Below are 17,651 nucleotides of genomic sequence, written 5' to 3'. Positions count from 1 at the left end.
TGGCTGGCACAGTGAATGGATCACCCAGAAACATGCAAGTACCTATCACAGACAGTTTGCTGCGGTGGGGAAAACACATATTATGGTGTCAAATAAAACTGGGCTGAATCCCAGCTCTACCAATAGCTCTGTGATCCTGGGTATGCTTCCTAACCTCTCTAGTGCTTTGAGTCTCCTTATCTGTATAATAAAATAATCTCCGCGTCACTGGACTGTCGAGGCCCTCGAGACCATTGCAGGGCGTGACCGCTGACTGGTTCTGGTTTTACATACCAATAAAGAACTGCTCAGAGAAGGGCAGCAACTTGTTCAAGGTCACACAGCAGGTGTGCAGCCGGGCTGAGGTTTGAACCAAGTCCAGCTGGCGGGGGCGGGTGGCTGCCAGGGCAGCAGCCCTGCACTGCCAACCCAGACAGTGGCCCACCCGGGACAGGAATGATCAGTGGGCTGTAGATGATCTCCAGCTCCAGCTGGGGTCAGGGGTGTGGGCTCAGGGCAGCCTACCCAGGCTGGTGGTGGAGGGGCCTGGACTTGGGGCAACAAATTCCAGGCAAGGAGAACGGGGTGTGCATTCTCAGCTGGTGCTGAAGACGGACAGGCATGCCACATGGGGCCCCGGGAATGCCGGCGGCGCTGCGTGGCCGTGGCCAGGCCCGCTGTCAAGGTCTTTGCAGCCAGCCCCAAGCCCGCCTTGCACCATGTAACCCTGGAAGTCTGCTGACTGACAGCTGATGGTGTGCATGCTGGCAGCCCGAAGTCACAAACCAGGGGCCGGAGGGGCTGGCCAGGGAGTGTGGCGGTCACCCCGCGTCCCTGCCCACAGAGCTGGGATCAACAACTGTGATTACCTCATGAAACTCGAAGCCAGCCCAACCCCAACCCTGCTGTCTCCCTATGTCCTTTCTTAAATGACACCAGCCATGTCACCCCGCTCCCCCTCCGTGTGCCCACAGCGCTCGGGTCCGTTCTACCGCCATCCTCCAGCTGCCCGCCCACCATCCATCCGGACGCTGTGGGGTGCGAACCACGTGCTAGGCACCGTCGCCAAGATTCTCATGGCTTAGTTGACCGAATTCCTCACAACACAGTGAGGTATGTCCTATCATTATCTCAATTTTAATGACGAGGAAATGAGGCACGGAGAGGTCAAGCCACTAATCTGGCGTCACAAAGAGGAGTGGCAGAGCTGGAAAACCCCGAAGCCTTGGCCTGGAGTCCCTACCCTTGATTGCATCAGTACCTTCTGCATTCAGCCACCAAAGGTGTTTACGGTGCTGTTCCCAAGGTGCCGGCCACATGGGGCCAGCTGTCACGCCCCTGACGAGAGACCCTCTCTGTGTGTCTAGTCTCTGTGGGCTGTCACGGCCCAGACCAGCTGGGGCCTTCTCACCTCTCTGCCTGATGTGGGACTCGCCCGAGCTTAGGAACCACATACATCTGGCTGCAGGCCGCCTGGCTGCGGGAACGGGGCCAAGTCACCCGCAGGGAGGAGCAGGGCTGGGGCTTGGTCTAGTCCAGCTGGCCAGACATCCAGCTCCACCAGGCCCTCTTCGGCACCCCAGGCACCTCTGGGGTCTCTGCTGGGCTAGAGGCTGGAGCTCTTTACCGGAGGAAAAGCCAGTCTTGCAGAATGCTGAAATGGGAAGCTGGCCTGGAGCAGAGCCCAGGGGCCTCCTTCTGTTGCCACTGCCGGCTCCCCTGGGCACTGTGGGCCTGCCCTCAGCCAGGTGCTGGGGTGGGGGCTGCACCCCTGAGCCTCTGTTTCCATCTGGCGAACAGGACAGGACCGCTCAAGGGCTTGTTCGGTGGCGGGATGGGGTGTGAAAGAGCTCTGCACATGGTAGAGAAGTCTACAGTGCAAGAGGTCATGGTAGCTCCTGGAGGGGTCCCAGGGCAAAGGTCGGGAGGGAGAGGTGGGGGTCAGAGAAGGCTCCATGGCGTCTGACCTACAGGAGCGAGTCTGCCAAGCAGAGATGGGCAGGCAAAGGGCAATCAGGCAGAAGACTCTGCAAATGAAACACAGAGTAGACCCTCCCAACCACCTCTGCCCTGGGTGGATTTGGCAAAGCACAGAAAAACCAGGCCGCCAAAGGTCAGGGAATGCTTGACACCCCTGCCTGACGGAGGGGCTATAATCCCACCCCAACTGAAGCCACTGTCCCAGGCTGCTGGGGACAAGATGGATGCCGGCACTGTGGGAGGAGGGGCACGTCTCTCTCCTTGGCGGACAGGACTCCCAGAGGCGACAGAGGACTTGCCCAAGGCCTCGGGGCTGGTAAGTTACTGGTGTTACTCACACAAACTCAGTTCTTGGCATTTAATCCCGCAACCACTACGCTTCATATGGGCAGAGCTGGCTTCCTGGGCAACGCACGGGGCCCCAAGCTTAGAAGGACCCTCTCCTGGTCTGATGCTCTGCTGTCACCGTCTAGGGATCCATAATCATTTGTGAACAATGAGACTCTCATTTTTTGTCTTGCCCTGGGCCCCACAAATTACGTAGCCAGTCCTGATTCTAGTAGATTCTGACGGACACTGGTGGGGAAGCGGGGCAGGGCCAGTGAAGCAACTTTGACCTCTCTGGGACTTTGCAAGAGCTGGGCTCTGTGCTCGGTCTGCTTTGTGTCTCTAAAGCAGCCTGGCAAATCTCTGTCCTCTTCTGCCTGTCTCCTGGAGGTCCTTCCTAAATTTCTTCCCCACACACGGACTAGCCCCCCACACCAGACGGAACCCACGACTCCCTGTGCCATGGAAGCTCTGACAGGTGAGAAGCCACCAACCCCTGCACAGCTCCTCCTCCTTGGAACACTCCTTGTGTGTGCACAGGAGCGCACGCCCGTGTGTACGGGGGACTGGTGCGCTGCAAGAGCTTGCGCCTATCTGCTGTGGGGCGTCACCACGGTAGTCTGCGGATGCATGCGAGTGTGTATGGGCGTGCACGTCTACCTGCGTGCACACGTGTATGCTTGCATGTGCGAACCATGTCTGTGTGTGTGTGCATGTGAGGGAGTGTTCCTCCATATGTTGCCGCATGTGTCTGTGCACACGTGACCGTTCGTGCATGGGTGTGCACGCACATCTGTATCCCTTAGCACGCATGGGCAGGTTTACAAGCACATGCGTGTCTGTGCGCACGAGCGTGTGTGCACATGTATTCATGGATACAGGTATGACTGTGGGTTGGGAGAATCCTCTGGAACTTATATGTGTATCAATACTTGTAGATGAGAACATCATGCCCGTGTGTAACTATCACACCACCCAAATCATCTTCCTCCTCATGAAAATCTTGGCCCCCTCAGAGACACACTGGACCACAACCTGGCCCACCACCTCCAAGAAGCCTTCCTAGACTCCAGACTCCCCCATACTCACTCAGAGCTCTATCATTACCCCTCACCCCACACCATGGCAGCTCTCCCACCCTCATGCCCCACCCCCCACCCCGGCCAACTGCAGTCCTGCCAACTTCCCTGCCTTGGTGTCTTATGTTTTCACTCCTGCTCTGTGTCCATTGTTCCGGCCCTACCTGAGGCATCTGACCTCTTACTGTGCCCTTGGGACAGTCTCTCTAGTCTCCCTGCTTCCAGCAGGGCCCTTCTGACAGCCTCTCCAATGCAGCCACCTTCATTAGGCCCCTATCTCACTTAGAACCCTCCATAGTTCCCCACTGCCCTTGGGATCTAGTTCTCCATCTTGGCATTTGTGGCCCTTTACAATATTCCCATCCCCTTGCCAACCTCATCTCCCGTCCTGCCAGGCTTTCCTACGCATCCCCTGCTCCTGTCTCCTTACAAAGCTACTCACTTTTGGGTTACCTCCTCCAGAATGCACCCTCCCCCCACCTCTCAACACTTCACTGCACTGGTCTGGGGCTTGCACAACATCTGTTGTGCTCTCCCTGCTTCTCCGCCAGAGCCCAGAATGAGATGAGCCCCTGTCCCCTGTATCCTAGGGCCTGACATCGGGCCTGGCATACAGTAAGTGCTTAATACAAGCTAGGGAAACTGAAGTAGGGAGGCAGAGGGAGAGAGAGCCTTATCCAGCCAACATGCCCCTCCTCTAGAAGGGGCCCTAGGTACCCTCTCGGGGGCCCCAGAGGCCAGGCCTGATTCGTGTCACATCCCATCCACAACTGAGGTGCAGCCCCAGGCCCCTGCAGCCCCTGTCATCTTATAAGAGTCCCCTCCCTTTGCCGTGAGTTGGGTTAGGACCCGGCACTTCTGAAGACCCCGTGACAGCCTCAGTTCCTGCCCCCAGGAGGAGGCTAGCAGAGGTGGGCACGGCCAGGGACAGGATGGTCCAAGGATTAGGGACTGGTGCACTGGAGCTACATCGACCCAAAGGTGAACCCCATGGGGGCTCAGCCAGGTACGTGACCTTGGGCAAGTTACTTCCCAACCCCAAGCCTCCGTCTTCTTGCCTATATAATGGACCTGATTCCAGCACCTGCCTCACAGGTTGGTGTGCAGATGGAAAGAGTCAATAACTACACAGCACTTAGTGCCGTGCCTGGCACCCAGTGACGCGCTCGGCACATCCGCGCGTCCGCCATTATTCTCAAGTACAGAGGGGAGGGCAGGGGAGCGACAGGCCCGCCTAAGGCCACACGGGCCCTGGCAACAGCATAAAACCTAACATCCAAGTCCCAGGCCAGGACACAAGCCCCTCCACTGTCTGAGAGGAGGGGGGCCAAGGAAGAAGTGAGAACTGAGAAATAAGCCCCAGCCCCTCATTCCTCAGTGCTGGCGGCCCAGCTGCCCGCTCCCCCGACCCCGCGGCAGCAGACGCACAGCGCCAGGGGCCAGCCCATCCTGCTTACCTGCTGAGGCCTCTGCGGACGACGACCGGGACTGGAGGCTGCTAAGGGCGTCAGGAAACGGAGGCCGAGGTGGGAAGAAGGTGACAGCCCCCGCGGTCCGACGGGGCGGAGCACAGCACGGCAAGTCCTGCGGGACAGACCAGAGGGCGCAGTGAGCTCCAAGCCAACCTCGCGGGCGGCCCCACCTCCTCCACTGACCTCCGGGCCCTGCCTTCCCCGGGCTCGGCTGGCCATCTCCTGGAAGGCTGAGCTGGCCCCCCGAAGTGGAGCCATCCCAGAAACTGGATGCTGCCCCCCACCTCCCCAGCCAGGGCCTGTCTCCTGAACTTGGTGGCAGAGGCCCAGCCCGGGCCCCAGCACTGAGGGCCAGCCCTCGGCAGCCGGGCAGCGAGAGCAGCAGCTCGCGGGCACACACACACACACACACACACACACGTCGGTGCTGCAGCCGGCCCGGGGCCCCGGGCGCCCGGCCTTGGGACGTGTCTGGTGCTCTGCTCCGAGCCCTCTCCCCCACTGCTCTTTCAGAGCCCTGCTGGCCTTCGAGACGCTGCTCAAGTGCCTCCACGGAGCCCTCCCGGACAGGCCCTTCCTTTCCTTGTTCACCCTCCGGGGGCATGGGGTATGGCTGACCGTGTCTTCTCCAGCTTTCTGGAGGTCAGGTTTATCCCTCTCCTCTGAGGCTAGCAAGGCCAGGGATTGTTGGAGGGATGGATGGACAAACAAATGAGTGACTGACGGACGGTGCAGTGAAGGTGTTTAGTGAATAAGAGGAATAAAACTGGCCAACTGACGTGTGTCTTGAAGATTTATTTATTTATTTATTTATTTTAAATTTATTTATATGAGAGAGTGAGAGAGCGTGAGCAGGGGGAGGGGCAGAGGGAAAAGCAGGCTCCCCACTGAGCAGGGAGCATGATGGATGTGGGGCTCGATCCCAGGACCCCAGGATCATGACCTAAGCCGAAGGCAGATGCTTAACTGACTGAGCCACCCAGGTGCCCCTGATGTGTGTCTTGAAATCAGGAAGCCCACTGAGCTCTCCAAGGGCCTCGTGATGCCCTTCCCTGTTAGATTCTAGAATACAGCATTCAGGTTGGGGAGAGGCAAGAGACTTGGTGAGGCCGATACTCTGTTGATTCCCAAATGCAGAAAGCAAGGCCCTGCTGGAGAAAGGGTTTCTTCCCAGGGTCTTGCAGCAAGAGAGAGGCAAGGCCAGAGGTAGATCCCAGTCTCCCTGGGGACTGCTTTGCTCACTGCCCAGAGCTATCTCGGATGGAGGCCACCATGGCAGCCCCTCCAGCTCTTGCATCCTCGTGTGTCAGTTCTGCCAGGCACCCAGCTTCTCTGAGTCTTGGGGGTCTGGGAGGCCATCTGGTCTGATGGCCCTATATCCAGACCCTACATCTGGTCTGATGGCCTGTGGCTCCAGGTGGGCCCACTGGGGACATTACAGGGAGCCTCAGGGTCAGAGATCTTCAGCCAGGGGGACTTTCTAAAAGCCCCATGGACACCTCGCTCCCCTCTACAAAGCCTTTGCCGGCTTCCCAAACATGGCTGGAGGGGCATGCACTGGTCACCACCTTAGAAACTAGTTTGGAAGTATCTCCCACCCTGTGGCTTATCAGCAACCCAGCAATTCCACTTCTAGAGAAACGTGCGCATGGGGGCACCCGAAGATGTGTACTAGAAATGTTCAGAGCAGTGCTATTCGTAAGGGCCAAGAACCCCAAAAGCCTCCCAGATGGCCATCAACCATAGAATAGATACCTGGTGTGTCCACACAATGGACTAAATACCACACAGCAATGAGAACTAAGGATCTGCAACTAGATCCAATGATAGAGAAATCTTACAAACCCAACAACCCAAAGAAGCCAGACGCGATAGAGAACACACTTAAGGGGCCCATTTACAGAAAAGTCAAGAACAGGCAGACTACTCCGTGTTTGTGGTCGACTAAATATGGTGACAGATTCTTTGCAGCAGTAACTCCTTTCAGAGGGGGGAGGGTAGTCTATTCTCTACCCCCCGGATCTGGACTGCAGTTGAGACTTGTTTTGATCAATAGGATTTAGTGAAAGGAACAGTTTCTGGCTTACAGAGACTAGGACTCCAGGCACACGTTGTTTATGGCCTTGGCCCTGTCGGAGGCCAGTCTCCTCTACTGGAGAATGGGGGGACAACTGAGGCCACCCAGCCAACAGCCAGCACTGGCTGCCAGATGTGACTGAGCCCAATGCCAACCTTCTGGTCCAGCCGGCCCTTCGGGTGACTAGAGTCACATGAGCCCAAGGGAAACCAGCAGAGGGACTGCCCAGGCAAAGCTCAGAGACATAATAAATGGTGGTGGTTTGTTTGAAGTCACTAAGTTTTGGGGTGTTTGTATTGTTGGGCAGCAATAGGTGGTGGAGAGCACGCTGTTGGAAATCAGGAGTCATTGTCCTGGAGGGGAAGCAGGGGCTGGGAGGAGGCACACAGGGGGTTCTAGGGCATCTGGAATGTTCTTCATCTGTGTGGTGGTTACACGACTGTGTTCATTTCATGACAATCTGTCAAGCTACACTTCGGATAGGCACACTTGTCTGCATGGACATAATACTTCAATGGAAGCTGGAAACAAACAAACCTTCTGTGGCTCTCCACCCAGCCATACCAGGTCCAGCCCCCCCTGCTCTGTCCACCTCGCTAGCCCAGCCCCTGCCCGGCTGGCTTCATCTCACTTTCCCCTGCACACTCACAGAGCCACCTCACACCCCTGCCCCTGGGATGCCTTTGCTCTTCTCTCCATGATTCAAGCCGGAGGGCAGGTGGCACCTCCTCCTGGAAGCCTTCCCTGACTGCCCCCAGGCTTTGCCCAGGTATCTAGACTCACGAGGCTCTCTCTCTGGGGCTGGGCCTTCCTGAGCATGGATTAGTCTTTTGCTGTCTCGCCAGCTGTCAGAGCTCTGCAAGCAAGAGCCCCGTCAGGCTTCGGTGGCACCCTTCCTCCTCTTCCTCCAGGGTCAAGACCTACGCCCCCTGCCCCCACCCCAGAGTGATGCTGTGATGACCAGAGCAGGTTTCGGTGAAGGGGCACTGGGGGGACTGGTGATCACAAGATGGGTTGTATGCCAGCACCTGCCAAGACCCAGGCTTCTCCCACATATGTCGAGGGTGGGGCTGAATTTGAAGGTACAATGAGGGTCTACGCAATGGAGGAGGGCTTGAGGGGTGCCCCGTTTTGCAGTACACAATGACACCTGTGAAGTGTGTACCACTCCTTCCCTCTTAATGATCTACTAAAATAAAAGAGCAAGGCTGACATGCAGTCAGTGCTGTCTCTCTGCCGAAACAATGCAAAAGACAAGGCAAAGCGGAGGACGAGCTGTAATGCCAGACAGATGGGGCCTCGGCTCTGCTACAAATCCTTGGATGTACTGACTTGTCTCTATCAGCGAGTGCCTAGTGAGAAGGAGGAGCCCTCCCCTGTTCTGGCTCCAGCCTGGAGGTACCTTGGGTCTCAGTGGACCCCCAGCGCCAGGGCCTCAATGCTCAATGCCCCTCTCTGGGCCCCCAACCCCATCTTTGCAGTCCCAGCTCTGTTCTTTTTTTTTTAAATTTTTTTATTGATATGTTAATCCCCATATATTACATCATTAGTTTTAGATGTAGTGTTCCATGATTCATTGTTTGTGCATAACACCCAGTGCTCCATGCAGAATGTGCCCTCCTCAATACCCATTACCAGGCTAACCCATCCTCCCAACCCCTTCCCCTCTAGAACCCTCAGTTTGTTTTTCAGAGTCCATTGTCTCTCATGGTTCGTCTACCCCTCCGATTTCCCCTCCTTCATTCTTCCCCTCTCGCTACCTTCTTCTTCTTCTTCTTTTTTTTTTCTTAACATATATTGCATTATTTGTTTCAGAGGTACAGATCTGAGATTCAACAGTCTTGCACAATTCACAGCGCTTACCAGAGCACATACCCTCCCCAGTGTCTATCACCCAGTCATCCCATCCCTCCCATCCCACCCCCCCACTCCAGCAACCCTCAGTTTGTTTCCTGAGATTAAGAATTCCTCGTATCAGTGAGGTCATATGATACATGTCTTTCTCTGTTTGACTTACTTCGCTCAGCATAATACCCTCCAGTTCCATCCACGTCGTTGCAAATGGCAAGATCTCATTCCTTTTGATGGCTGCATAATATTCCATTGTGTGTGTGTGTGTGTGTGTGTGTGTGTGTGTGTGTGTGTGTGTATATATACCACTCTTCTTTATCCATTCATCTTGGCTCTTTCCATAGTTTGGCTATTGTGGACATTGCTGCTATAAACATTGGGTTGCACGTACCCTTTCGGATCCCTACTTTTGTATCTTTGGGGTAAATACCCAGTCCGGCTCTGTTCTTAATGGATGCATGACCTTGGGGGAGTTTCTTCTGGTCTCAGATCCCTCACTGTCATCCCAGAGATCTGGCTTAGTCAACAATCTCTGATGAGTCTCATTTTTCTCTCCCACGGGAGGCCTGGCCCCTGACAGGCCAAGGCGGTTCTGAAGCCCAGGTTTCTTTCTGCCTCCCTCCAGGTCCCCGCTGTGCCAGGGATGGTGTCTGCCCACTCCCTCCCCACCCCCATGCCTGGGCTATCCCTGGGACATTTTCTCTGGTACCCGGAGTGTTTTTCTAGGAAAGGAAGCTCCTTGCCCAACAGAGAGGCACAGATAAGCCAGAGGACAGCCAGAATGGGAGAGGTCCTAGGAGAGGTGGTCTGTCCTGTGGCAGAGGTAACTCCACACACATGAGGACAGCCTGAGTGGGACCAGCCTAACATCAGAGGGACCCCTGGACTGAGCACACTTTCCACAGGTGCGTGTGCTGTCTCCCCAGGGGGGTGAGTGCCCTGTCCCCAGAGATGTGCAAGCAGTGGGAGTGGCCACGTGGTGCTGTGCGTGCTCTGAGCACCGGAACTAGAGCTGAACTCGACATTTCCCAACCTCCTCTGATGATAAAAATCACCTGGGCTGCCTGGTAAACCCACAGCGTCCCCAGGCCTCTCCCTTGAGAATGGAAGGCTGTGGGTCTGGAATGCAGCCCAGGAATTTAAAATTTTAACAAGTCCTCCCAGGGGATCCTTTGCATCTGGAAAGTTTGGGGGAGCACTGGCAGATGACCTTCCTGGTCCCCTTGGGCCCCGAGATTAGCGATTCTGAGTTGCCCACTCCAACACCAGCCCTACCCCATCTGGAAGATAAGGCTGGCAAGAGAGTAACTGCATCATTAAAAGAAAAATGATTTAAAAGCTTTAGAAGGGGGCAAAGATGTTGGGGGAGGGGGTTCTCAGCCCCCAGCAGTGCTAACTGGAGCTCCTTCCTAGCCCCCCCAGGCCTCCCAGAGTCATCCAGAAAAGCTCGGCACTGGGAAGGGGGGAAGGCAAGTGGACAGCTGTTCAGCTGTTGCTCAGTGAGACCCGGAAAAGCAATTATCTTGCTCTTAGCAGCGAGGCGCTGGCTTTTACCCGCCCCTCCCTCCTCCCTCCCTCCCCCTTCTCATACACACACACACACACACACACAGACACACACACAGACACACACCCCCAGGCCACAGGCCCCTGGCTGGCTCTGAACCTGCCTCCTCCCACCCCCAGCCTCCAGATCCCTCTGACTCGCTCAACCTCTGTCCTCAGAGCCCGTTTCCAACACTTAAATCATTTAGCCCACTAAACCGGAGACAGCAAAATGGGTGCTATTTCTTAAAAACATACAGAGAGCGTATTAAATTATTGATAGCCATTAAACAGGGGGAAAAAATTAAACAGCTCTCAGCTCTTATCAATCATTCATGCAGTTTCCACTGGGGTGTTTTCTGGAGAGTGATCACACGGCCAACCCAGGGAGCCAGCTCCTGCCAGCAAGGAAGGAGCTGGGCTGTATGGAGGCGGGGAGGGGTCCCTTACAGCCCCCTAGCAATTCCCCAGGCCCAGGATATGCGGCGGAGGGGGCGCGGCGCTGGCACAGGGAGGTCAGTCTCTCCACTGGCAAACTCCCTCCTCCCCTCTCCACCACATCATTAACAAAGGTACACTCCAACACTGCCTTTAGGAACCCCTTCATTAAATCCTGCGGGCCTTTCCTGAGCGTCTACTATGTGTCAGGCATGCATAGAGCACAGATAAGCTCAAAGCACTCACACAGGTAACCGTGGGAGCCTTCTGCAGGGAAAGGTGACCACAGGACCTTGTGATAGGGGTCCTGGTGGAGATCCAGAGGGCGACTCAGAGGAAAAAGGGGCAGCGTCGGCTGGCGGGGGTGCTGCAGGGGAAGGCTTCACCAGAGAAGTAATTCTTGGGTAAATTCTTGCCCAGAGGGCAAGTCCAGGAGGGGCATTCCAGGAAAGTGGTCCAGTGTGGGCAAACACACTGCAGCCTGTGTCTGAGCGCTCTGTCCTGTCCACAGCCCCGCGCGTCTTCAATGGCGGTTACTGGCCGTGTGGGGTTAGGGGCTTGGCTGTCACCTCAGCCTCTCCTCCAGGCACTGTTCAAACCCAGGCCAGCAGCGTGGACAGGCAGGAGGTTGGGGTTCACCCCAGCCACCCAGGGCAAGGGCACCGCCACCCCCGTACATAGATCCATTTCCTGGCTCTGACTCAGGACACCTAAGCCAGCGTGACGCAGGCCACGGAGGCCACAGGGCCGGGACACTGCCGGTCTCCCGGCCACAGATAGGCCTGGCAGAGTTACCCCTTGGAGATGTGCTCCCTGTGGCTGCTGAGCTGGGCCAAGGCCCCGGGCACCAGGGCCTCAGGAGCCAGCGGATACCTGATACTGCCCCACCCCTCCACTTGGGGACCATCCACAACCAGGGGCCATTTGAGGCTCCGAGGCCAGGCTGGGCGACTGGCGGCCGGCCGTGGGGAACAAAGAGGCAAGGCCCATGCCTGCCCCAGCCCCTGCCCGCCCAGCACACTGGGAGAGCCACATTCTTGAATGCCTTTCAGAAGCTCTCACTTCTCAGGAGCCGGGAGCAGGGAGCTGGGAGCCGGGAAGAGGCCCTGCCAAGTGTTGATAGCACCCTCGCCAGAGAAAGCTGCTGTCACAGGGAAACATTCTGGGGAGAGCGGTTGTTTACCACCAACGCCTGGGACTGTCAAGAAATAATCGGAAGAAATTAAATTTGCAAAGTTGAAGATATAAAGGAAGCCTCCTCCCCAAGCCCCTGGACATTTCAACTTGGAGGATTAGGCTGCTCTCTTTTGTCTGATTTGGAGAAATATCCTTAAATCTGCAGGGGGTGGGTGGGGGGATATGTGTGCAACCAGCCAGGATGGGGGGGAGGGGCTGAGCTGTGTCTGGGCTCTGGCACTCACCCTCCCCTCTCTGGGCCTCAGTCTGCTCATCTGCAAAGTAACAGATACACATTTGGAATCAGTAAGACCACATGATCATACCGGACAAGGGTAACCTCCAGGAGGTCTGTCCAGTCTACAAGGAACATGCTGGGCTGGGTGGGTCTGAAAAGGTCATTGACCATCTCCCTGCCTCTACACTGACCCATACTCACGCTCTCAGCACCCTCCCCTGGATTGCTACATATAACCCCTTCCCTCTAGCCCACCTCCACCCAGGTGCAGGGACCCATGAAGGGCTCAGACTTGAGCCTGCACAGAGTAGGCTGCCATGAAAAGTTTGCTGACCAGCAGAATCAAGACACGAATGGGCAAATGACCCAAAAACGCAAATTGAAAATACTTGTCCCTGCTCAGGTACCAGTCCTGACTGCCCCTTACCAGCTCCTCCCACTGCCAAATTCCTACGTCCTCAAAGCCCTTCATCTATGAGTCGAGTCCACACTTCTAGACATCTCTCATACCCTCCACACTTCAGCCACACCACAACTATTCAACCTCCTCTAACAACTTCCCTTGGACTTTCATGCCCCAGGGCCTTTGCATGTGTTATTGCTTTCTCTACCCAGCCAAGTCCTGCTCTGGGTGAAGCTCTATTTCCTCCTTGTAACCGCTGCAACATTTTCCACATTACACTAAACTGGACTCCGTTCACACTTGCTCTGAACTAAACGGGGGCACCACGAACACAAATAGGGTTCCTTCCACCAGCACTCGGCACATGGGGTCAGAGAGGGGCCTCTAACTTTACTACATACAAACTAACCACTCCAGCCCCTGGCCTACGGCCCACAATCAGTTCTTCCTCATGGCCAACCTGCATCACTCCTGCTTTCATTTTAAAAGCCATTCCCTGGATAGTGGGTGAGATGTTCTCAGCCAAGTGTAAATGAGACTGTACTCTTGGAGCTCCCAGAGCCGAGGCAAGGGGCAGGCTTGGAATTTCCAGGCAATGGCCAGCAGAAATTGGCCACAAATGAATCATTAACTCTCGAGTCGAGAGCTCTGAGTGGCTGGTGCCAAAGTCTCGGGCTCTGGCCTGTGTGGGCCACTTGGCCTCGCTTGGCTCTGGCCTGGGGGTGGCCCCGCCCCTCGCTGGCCATCTGCTTCATCCCACAGCCACTGGTCACTGAGAGCCGAGGCCATCTGGGCCAGAGCAGCCCAGATGTCTTATGGGAGAAGGCATGCCTTTCCCTAGGAATGACTCCAAACCTTTGCCCACACACTTCTATCTTTCTGGAAGGCTATCCCTTCCAGTGCGCTAAATACCCCTGTCCTTCAAGGTCTGGCCCCAGCCTGTCCTGCCTCCTCTCTTCCCTACCCATCTGGGCCCATCTGGGTTGATGCAGGTTGGCCAGTGGGGGTGGGGTCGAAGCAAGAGTAGAGGCGACCGCTGGCCTCCTGCTGGGGAGCCAGGTGGCCATGCGGGGCTGGGCATCTGGTTCCCAGGAGTCCGCCGAGGTCAGCACGGACCACGGGGTGCCATCGTGCAGGCCGGGGTGTGATTCCACCACACCTCCTCTAAGCTGCCCCGAAGAAGGGCCTGGACTCTTGAGTGGGGATGGACGGATGTGAAGTCTTGAAACATAGGTATTATTGGAATGTGATGTCATGGGTCATTCGCTATGCGTTCATCTGTGCTTCCGAACCCAGCGTCCACCGCATGGCGGTTAGGCTGGTGACAACACCAACGAACACCGCCAACTCGAGCGGCCGCTGCATGTCAAACTCAACACACATTTCTCACGGATCCTGCCAGCACACCACGGTACATACTATCACTATACCCATTTCGAAGATGAGGAACGCACGCTTCCTAGAGATCCAGGTACCAGGAAGTCTGTGCCGAAGTCCCAGGGCTACACTGTGGCAGCAGGGGGATCGGATGGAGGCCAGGCCCCAGCACCCGCCCCACACCCACGTGCCCAGAGCCCCTCATCTTGCACACGCAGAGCCGGAACCAGTGCCCTGGGCACCCCACCCTTCACAGGGCTCTTTTCTCATCTGACTCTCAGCAGAGCCCCAAGAGAGGGCCAGCGAGGGTGACTATGACCATGTCACAGACCGGGAAAGTGAAGCTTGATGGGGAAGGGCCCTGACTTAGCCAGCAGCTTTTCTACTCCTCGAATCCTCGCGATGCTGTTGGAACTGCTTTATGGATGGGAGGACGCTGAGGACGGGCTAGCCAAGCTTGCTGCCATGCACTGGGGACAGGGCCGGGTGTGTGACCTGCTCTGCCTGACTCCCAACTGGGCTTCTCCCATGACACGGGGCTGTCCCCAAGGCCTGGCACAGCATTCGTGTGGGCAGCTGAACCCAGTGGGGAGAGGAGACTCAGGGGTGCTACATGGGGGCCTGGGGACTGGTGCTGCGTACCCCCCCCAGCCTCCTCCTGTGGGAATGGGAACGGGCTGGAGTACCCCTGAGCATGAGCCCACCTCCCCACTTCCCCACAGGACTCTGGGCCACGGCACTCTGCTTTCATCTACCATGGCAGAGTCTCAGGATGAGCCTACCGATCAGGATAGGGCGTCTCAGCCAGCCCCACTGCTCGCTGTGTGTCCAAGCACGTGTATACGGGTGTGTGAGTGTGGATGGCATCGATCTGGGGAAGACAGGAGTGTGCAAGGGGAGCAGGTGGGCAGGCGGCCATCCGCAGGACTGCGCAAGAAGCCCCTTGCCGCCGCTATGCTCACGGAGTCAGGCCTGTCCAGAACAAGCCCATAAATCAGGACGCTGCCTGCCGCAAGCATTAAATCACTGTCCGTGGGACACAGCGCTTAGCGGGGGAAGCAGCCCCATCGGGCCCAGACCCACCATCTGGGGTGGGAGTGGGGGGGTTAGCTGGCGTTGGCTCAAGGCCGCCCCCAATCAGACCTTACTCCTGCTAGCCCATGAAGCCCCATCTCCCTCTGCCTTTGCTCTGGTTCTACCCTTCTTCCTCTGCTCTCAGCCGGGGACCCCTTATTTCACCCCCCAGGCTGAGGGCTGCTCTCTCACCCCCAGCCCTGAAGGCTTCCCCCGCGACCTAGGTGTGCCAGGGGTGCGGGTGGTGGACAGCCCACTTCTGGGCAGGAATACTGACTGGGCTGCTGTCACCGGCCCTCCCATGAGTCATCCCCTCCTCCTGGCCTCACGTTCCCTGTCTATAAAGCGGAGACTGGAACGGGCCCTCGTGGGGCTGCTCGTCCTGAGGATCTGACGCCCAGGGAAAAGATCCTCCGTGGAGGCTGATTAATTATGACTATTAATAATACAACCATCTGTATCTCGTGGCAGAGCAAGGATGATTAAAATGGCCCCATGCCCCAGCAGCAGAATAAATGGGTCTCCGGGTGGGCTGGGGTGTCAGCACCAGCGTGCAAACAGATCCATGGTGGCTGTGTTTTGGGGTGGGGGGGACTGTTTATACTGCACTGCACAGAGAGATGCAGGGAGGAGAGAGACAGGCAGGCAGATAGACAGACAGATGGCCGCGAGCTGGCTCATCAGCTGAGGAGCGAGGGACAGTTAGTTCATGCCAAGGCTCTTGGGCAGGATTTTCTCAGCCTACCCCTGGAGCAAACCAACTTGGCCTTTCCACTTCTCTTCAACACCCTCCAGCCCCCACCCCAGAGTAGAGCCCAGAGGCCTCAGTTGCAGGAGTCAACAAGGGAATAAGGGATGGGGATATCCTTTATCCATAGAAGTTCTGGACACTTGTGATCTGCCAGGGTTGGGCCAGCCCCCCTGAGCCAGCGCTCTAGGAATAGACCTGGGCACCACCCATTCCATGGCTCTGTTCCCTGGACACTCATGTCCCCCTGCCCTCCACAAGCCTTGACCTAATAGCCTCCCTCTAATGGGTAAGCCTTTCTCAGCACCCCCTCATGCACTGGGACTGATGCATGCTGTCCCTACTCCCACCATCCCATGGGGTCCAGCGCACCCTGGACCTCGCCCATCCACCTGAAATACTTTCTTGGTATACGTATCCACCTCTCACCTCACATTCACCAGACCATGAGATGCTCTTGTTGACCCACCTCTATGATCCCTCAGTGCCCATGATCAGGACATGGCCTGGGAGGGGGACCCCTTGCACTGCACTCACCAGCTGGCCCTTGAGAACCCTCACCCTGAGCCAGGCACTGTTAACCTGTTAATAGTCACAACAGCCCTATGTTGTATTTATGCCCATTTTATAGATGAAGAAACTGAGGTACGGAGAGATCAAGGGACTTGCCAAAGGTCACATGGCCAAGAAGTGGTTGAAATGCAAAGCAGGCCATTTGGCTCCAGAGCTCCTACCCACTTGGCTACAAAGATTCCAAATGAATGAGGGAAGGAAGGGAGGGAGGGAAGAAAGGAGGAAGGGAAGGAAGGAAGTTAGTTGGTTTAAACATCAGGATGCATAAATTTAGTCTTTTGAGCTTTCTTTGTGAGTAGAAGGTGAAATGGCCAGGAGATGAGTGCCAGGTCTCTGCATTAACTAGCTGTATGACCTCAAGCAAGTCACTTGCCAACTCTGGGCCTCGATGTCCTCATCTGTAAAATGGGGACATATGGGGCTGCCTCACCTACTGATCAGATATGAGAGCAGTGGTAGAGTGAGCACCCAGAGGACGACAGAGCATGACCATGACGTCTGTATACACGGCAGCCAGGATTTCCAAGCCAGAAGCCTGAGTGCCTGCTCTGGTGGGGACCCCAAGAACAACGGATGGGGGGTATGAAGCTTTGGATGCACACTGACTATTCTCGGGGCTGTCAACCCACTTTCTGGGCACCCACCCAGTATGCAGCCTAGGGCTAGCCACAGCATATACAGATCAGCACACGGGCTGCAGGAGCCTGGCCTACAGTGTGGTTGGGGGGCGCCCCCTGCCTCCTGGGCTGCCCACGGAGCACCTCGTTCCAACGGGAGCTTCTGGCTCCATCGCTGGCTGACCACCATACCTGGTGCTGGCGACGCCGTAGGGACCGAGGCCAGCCACAGGCTTGGAGGCGCTCCCGAGTGACAGGAGGTCAGGCATGTCACCAAGCTCCCTTCCCACACCATGGCAGCCATTAACAATCAATCCCCATACTCTCTTTCAGAGTCAAACGTGACCTTAGAATTGTTTTTCGAAATAGCACTCCAGGCTGTCCCTCCCAGCTGGGGCAGAAAACAAAACCTATGGTATTTGACATGCCTGCTGGTGGAGCAACTCCTACCCTCACCAGTAAGGTCTGGACCCTGGCAGAGGGACCCCTGCGGCCCCTCTGTTATGAAGCGTAGTGGTCACCTGCGAATGTCAGGCGGGCAGAAGACAGTTTGCCAGAGTGTTCTTCTAATCGCCCGTCCCCGTCCACTCCTCTACGAGGAGATAGAAGGTGAAGGAGGTTGGCAGGGGACTGTGAAGACAAGGACAATGTGAACAGTGCACTGGCCCCATGTGTCCCAGCCGCCTACCGGGTTTTT

General features: G+C 56.5%; 1 protein-coding gene across 4 annotated transcripts in view; it reads right to left on the bottom strand.

Annotated features, from left to right (window-relative positions):
* Positions 1–17,651, bottom strand: part of ZMIZ1 (zinc finger MIZ-type containing 1) — a 234,548-nt gene that overhangs the window by 182,372 nt on the left and 34,525 nt on the right. For 3 of the 4 annotated variants that reach the window (XM_045878193.3, XM_054508241.2, XM_045878194.3), the window contains exon 2: positions 4,823–4,949. The exons of the other annotated variant lie outside the window; for it this stretch is intronic. The gene's annotated coding sequence lies outside the window, so the exon portion shown is untranslated. The remainder of the gene's footprint in view (positions 1–4,822; positions 4,950–17,651) is intronic. 4 annotated transcript variants of the gene reach the window in all.

Source organism: Mirounga angustirostris, unplaced genomic scaffold (genome assembly GCF_029215605.1).
Source record: "Mirounga angustirostris isolate CCGP_5_RB_7025 unplaced genomic scaffold, mMirAng1.0.hap1 SCAF_6, whole genome shotgun sequence".
In the NCBI taxonomy this organism is placed as follows: Eukaryota; Metazoa; Chordata; class Mammalia; order Carnivora; family Phocidae; genus Mirounga; species Mirounga angustirostris.
The sequence above is the reverse complement of the archived record's forward strand: the minus strand, read 5'-3'. Positions and strand labels throughout refer to the sequence as shown.